The sequence below is a fragment of the Vicia villosa genome, linkage group LG1, assembly GCF_029867415.1.
Source record: "Vicia villosa cultivar HV-30 ecotype Madison, WI linkage group LG1, Vvil1.0, whole genome shotgun sequence".
NCBI lineage: Eukaryota > Viridiplantae > Streptophyta > Magnoliopsida > Fabales > Fabaceae > Vicia > Vicia villosa.
Genome location: NC_081180.1, coordinates 216,804,307 through 216,810,306, shown reverse-complemented (window position 1 = coordinate 216,810,306; position 6,000 = coordinate 216,804,307).

The following is a 6,000-nucleotide window of genomic DNA, read 5'->3' as shown; positions in this document are numbered from 1 at the left end:
ACCTAAGGTGTTTGTTTGATTATGCTCGCAAAGATCATCGCGATCCTCTGCATACATATCCCTTAGAGGGAATTAGAGCATCTGTAGCTCGGGTCTACGGGTGCTAAGGTTTGAATGGTTTGAGGGAGAAGTTTTGCTCGCCAAGGATACAACCTTGTGCCTACGTATTCTCAAAGGGATGTTGAGAAAGTCAGAGCAATCGTAGTTCCCACTTATGCTAGTGGAAGCAAAGGAAAAGAGACAAATGTCATCTCAATGTTCGATGTATCTAATCTATATCATCACATACATCTGTTTGATTTTTGTTTGAAAATCTTTTCATTATAAGCCCTGGGCCATGCCACTTATGGTGCTTAGAGTGATAAAGATGCTTTTTAGCCAGCCTTGTGGCAAAAACTTTCAATGAAGTCAGCCTTGTGACAAAAAGTTTTTGATTAATCAGCCAGCCTTGTGGCAAAAGTTTCAATGAAGTCAGCCTTGTGACAAAAACTTTGATTAATCAGCCAGTATGGTGGCAAAAAGGTTTGATTGATTATCCAGCCTTGTGGCAAAAAAGTTAAGTTGATTGATTGATTGATTGATAGTTTGTGATGATATAGAAGAGATATTCCTATCATAGAGATGATAAATGTCTAATCTCTTAGGGTATTTTATTTGGATATTGGGGATGCTTATAATAAGCCCGTGGGTCCTTGTACGAAGCCCAAGAGGAGACTATCCGGGGGTCCTTGCATTGTAAGCCCAAGAGGAGGCTATGGGAGGGACTACCGAGGGTCCTTGCATTGTAAGCCCAAGAGGAGGCTATGGGAGGGACAAGTCGTTTGTACGAAGCCCAAGGGGAGGCATGGTATAGTTAGTTTGAGCTCTTAGAGCGATTTCACCGGGAAACCATACTCTATGTCCTAACCTAAACTAGGGAGATTCTTTGCACGAAGCCCAATAGGAGGCTATGGGGAACCTAGTGTTGTACTAAGTTGAACAAGCATATATATAACACAATCATAAATATGAACAAGTACGAACAAATATGAACAAGTACATGAACAAATATGAACAAGTATGAACAAGCACATATATATGACAAGGTGTGTGTATACAATGGAGTTTATGAAGGAAATATACCTGTAAGCATGATCCGTTTGTAAACACGGGGGCTCGGGACTTATACTCAGGGAGAGACCCACTTGAGTTTATTCAAAAGCTATGTAAACAAGTATTTACAAAAGGGCTCGGGACTTATACCTACATGGAGGCCCGTGGTATTTTTGGGAAGATTTAAAGAAAACCTTCATTTTTTGATTTGTTGTTCGAAGTTAAAAAAACAAATTGAACGAGATATATACAAAAAGGTATGTGTACAATGAAATACCTAATTTCATGTACAGGAATGGGACTTATACCTATGTGGAGGCCCCTTGTTTTATTTTATAAAACATGGTTGTATGATTTGTTAAAAGCGCGGTGTTTATCGTTTTGAAAACAGTTTGAAAGTTTTGTTTTGAAAGACTGTGATCGTTTGTTTTAAAACGGTTTGAAATTTGAAAGAAATCAACTTAATTTAAACAAAGACAAATCTTATGTTTAACTAAGACTTAAATGATTAGGTTTTGATCACAAAAAATATTTACAAGTGATTAAGTTTGAAAATCAAGTGAAAAAAAACTATTTTTTAAAGTATTAGAAACACTTAAAAATAAGTCATTTTAACCCTAATAAAAAAGTGTCAAATAAATATTTTTTTTGTGATTTTTTTGATATTCATAAAATATATATATTAAATAAGAAGTGTGTAAAAAATGAAGAAAAAATGAATTGATTTGATTGGTTAAATAAATGATTGAAGTTGTAAAGAAAATAGAGAAAAATAGTGATAAAAATTTAGGTTTTGTCTTCTAAAGGACTTGAACCCACGCCCTTGTGTTTACCATTCAAAAACATAACCAACTAGACCACGCGCGTGGTCTGTTTAAGACTTGCAACTGTCATACCCCAATTTTTGACCTAAGATACCACCTCATATCATAGCATATGCATCATTTGCATCTCTAACAAATTGCATAGCTTGTGTTTGCTACTTGTGACTCAGCAGGATTTAAACAAGAAATCACTCATCAGTACAAGCAACAATCAATTAGGGTTTTGTTCTTCCTTCATCTCAAATGAACCATCTTCATCAACAATTAACATTTGGTCCTCAGAGATTCATTTCAACAAGCTCAAAGGCTCTGAACCAACCAGATTAGGGTTTTGACTGAAGATAGTATACTCCTGACTTTTGCTCAGGATTTGACCTAATGACTTGGGACATGACTTCAAGACCCCAAGTGCATCATTTTGACCTAATCTATTGGCTCAAGACATCTCCTACACAAGGATTGATCAACAGTGAAATTTCAAGTCATCAGAATTAGGGTTTTGAACTATCAGGGACTGAAATCAGGGATCACATTTAGGAAACCCTAAAAATCCCCAGGGAGTCAATCAAAGATTTCAATCATCCTCTAATAATCCCTATGACAACATCCAATGGAAATTGTGTCTCAATTCAAGATCCACAGTCATCAATTTCATCAGATCGACAATTAGGGTTTTTGACCTAAATCACCTGAACAACTGACTTTTTTATCAGAACATGGTGCCACAACTTAAACCATGGCTCAATATCCTCTAATTCTTCAATGTGATCCATTCATACCATTCATTTGGTGAGGATAGCTTGGTTCATTTGAAATCTCCAGAAACGCGATTCGTCTGAAAAAGTCAACTGTACAAGATCACCATTGACTTTTGGGGAATTTTGGTCAACCATGACTTTTGAAGTTTTGGATCATTAATATATGATATATGAAGTCATTTGATCAAGAAAAATCAAGAAAATCAATCAAGAATCAAAAAGTCAAAAGTTTGACTTTCCATACTTAGAAAAATTCTAAGTGTTTTTCAATGGTTTTTTCCAAACTTTGGAAGGGAATTTCTCAAAATTTCACCTACAAACTTAAAAAAACTTCCAACATGAAAGTTGTAGATTTTGATCCAATGAACAACTTTGTCACATATATTTTTTTTCCAAAAGATCAACCATTTAAGAGATATGGAGCTTCAAAGTTGGTATCTTTTGAAAATTTCACTTAAAACTTCATTTTCTTCAAAGTTCATGGATCTTTTTCACCCATTTCCTTAAAGGTCTTGAAGAAACTTTCAACTAGGGTTTTGAAGTGTGTAATATGAGCTTTCCAAAATGTCCAAGAGCATGAAAAAATATGAAGTGTAGCCATGGTTTTGAATTTTGACATTAGTGAACTTTTCACTTGAAATTTCAAGTCATTTTGCCAAAGTTATGAGCCATTTTGCCAAATGATACAAATAATGATGCATAGATGCAATAATTGAAGATATTTTCTGATTTGAAGATCAGAATGGAAGAGGATAAGAAGCTAGAGAAATAACCATGGTTAAGTCACTTTTTAACCATATGCATTTAATGGTAAGATTCCTTTCTATCTCTTAAGTGCCAAATCACCAATCTTTGATCAACTTGCCAAGCTCTGCATTCAGAACTCTTGGCCTATAAATAGAGGTGCAAATCACTCTTCAAATCACACCAAAACCTCACAATTATAGGTTTTCTCTCTTCTTTCTTGAATTGCAAGTTTCAAGTTTCAAAGTGAGGTAGAAATCCCAACCTCCAAACCTTTGAAGTTCTGAGCAAAGTGATGCTTCCCACAACTCATAAACACCATATGTGATGTGTCTGATCCATCCATATACCCCAAAAACACTAAGAACTCAGAATCACTACCTCACTTCTCAAATATGCATAACATAAGCCTTATCATGCCAATTTTCATTCAAGATCATTTCTGTCCAAACTAACACTTCCAACACCTCATACATGTCACATATGAACTATCCAAACACTCACATATGATCTGTAACCTCATAATCATCAAGCTCGATTCATACTTGAAGCAACTGCAGATCAGGTTCTATGGCCTTGCTTAGGTGAATTCAAACTGTTCCAAGCATTCAAACATGTTCCATAAGGTCCACTGATGCTGTTCAGATCAAGAAACCATATCTGGAATCCTTCATTTGCAGAATTCGATCCTCAGTTGAGCTGTTTTTAAGGTAAGTGCTCATGAACTTCAAACTCTATCATACATGCATCATAAATGAAAAATTGAGTTACCATCTTGTTTCTGCACCATCACTGAATAATAACCCTCAATCAATTGCATCATATCATGATCATACACGATTTCACAATGATTTGTCATATTAGGGTTCTTCGTGTTCATCAGAAAATTAATCATCTTAGAGCAAAAATAAATGAAATTAAAGATCACCATCATGTTCCTCATGAGATACCGAGTAAGATAGACCCTTTACTTGATCAAAACAACACAGTTTCATTGATTTTCAAAAATCAGTTAGGGTTGTGTTCTTGGCGCGTTTTTTGTTTCAGAAAATTCAAATTCTTGTTTTAAAATATATTTAATGGAACGCGTATGTATTACAAGCCACAAGCGTGGCTCAGTTGGCAAGTGTTTTGGCTGGTGAGAGTGAGGGCGTGGGTTCAAACCCTGGCAGGACCAAACCATTTTTTTAACACTTGTTTTTCTTCATTTTTTTAACAACTTTAACCAATTAATTAACTAACCAAATCAATTCATTTTTGCTTCATTTTTTACACACCTCTTTTTTAATATATATATTTTATGAATATCAAAAAAAATCACAAAAATATCTTTATTTAATACATTTTTAATTAAGTATAAAATGACATATTTTAAGTGTTTTTAAATACTTTAAATATTGTTTTTTCACTTGATTTTTCAAACCTAATCACTTGTAAATATTTTGTGATCAAACCCTAATCATTTAGGTGTTAATTAAGTATAATCTTTGTGTTTATCTTATTTGATTTGATTTCTTTCAAAATTTCAAATCGTTTCGAAACAAACGATCACCGTTTTCAAAATGATGAATCATTTCTTTTTGAGTTTTTCTTTTCAAAAAGCTATTGATTAAATCTTTTGTGGATTGATTAATTGATTTCAAAAATACCATGGGCCTCCATATAGGTATAAGTCCCAAGCCCCTTTTGTACATACCCTTTCCTTTTTCTTTATAAAAAAAAAACTTCTTTCAAAACAAACTTTCAAACAGTTTTTCAAATGACGCGTCTGTAAATAAACAATCAACCATGTTTTATAAAATAAACCATGGGCCTCCATGTAGGTATAAGTCCCATTCCTGTACATGAAATTAGGTATTTCATTGTACACACACCTTTTTGTATATATCTCGTTCAATTTGTTTTTTTTAACTTCGAACAACAAATCAAAAATGAAGGTTTTCTTTAAATCTTCCCAAAAACGCCATGGGCCTCCATGTAGGTATAAGTCCCAAGCCCCTTTGTAAATACCTGTTTACATAGCTTTGAATAAACTCAAGTGGGTCTCTCCCCGAGTATAAGTCCCGAGCCCCCGTGTATACAAATGGAGCATGCTTACAGGTATATTTCCTTCATAAACTCCATTATATACACACACTTTGTCATATATATATAACTGTTCATATTTGTTCATGTACCTGTTCATGTTTGTTCAAACTTGTTCATATTTGTGATTGTGTTATATATACTTGTTCAACTTAGTACAACACTAGGTTCCCCATAGCCTCCTATTGGGCTTCGTGCAAAGAATCTCCCTAGTTTAGGTTAGGACATAGAGTATGGTTTCCCGGTGAAATCGCTCTAAGAGCTCAAACCAACTATACCATGCCTCCTCTTGGGCTTCGTACAAACGACTTGTCCCTCCCATAGCCTCCTCTTGGGCTTACAATGCAAGGACCCTGGATTGTCCCTCCCATAGCCTCCTCTTGGGCTTACAATGCAAGGACCCTCGAATAGCCTCCTCTTGGGCTTCGTACAAGGACCCACGGGCTTCTTATAAGCATCCCCAGTATCCAAAACAAATACCCTAGGAGATTAGACAT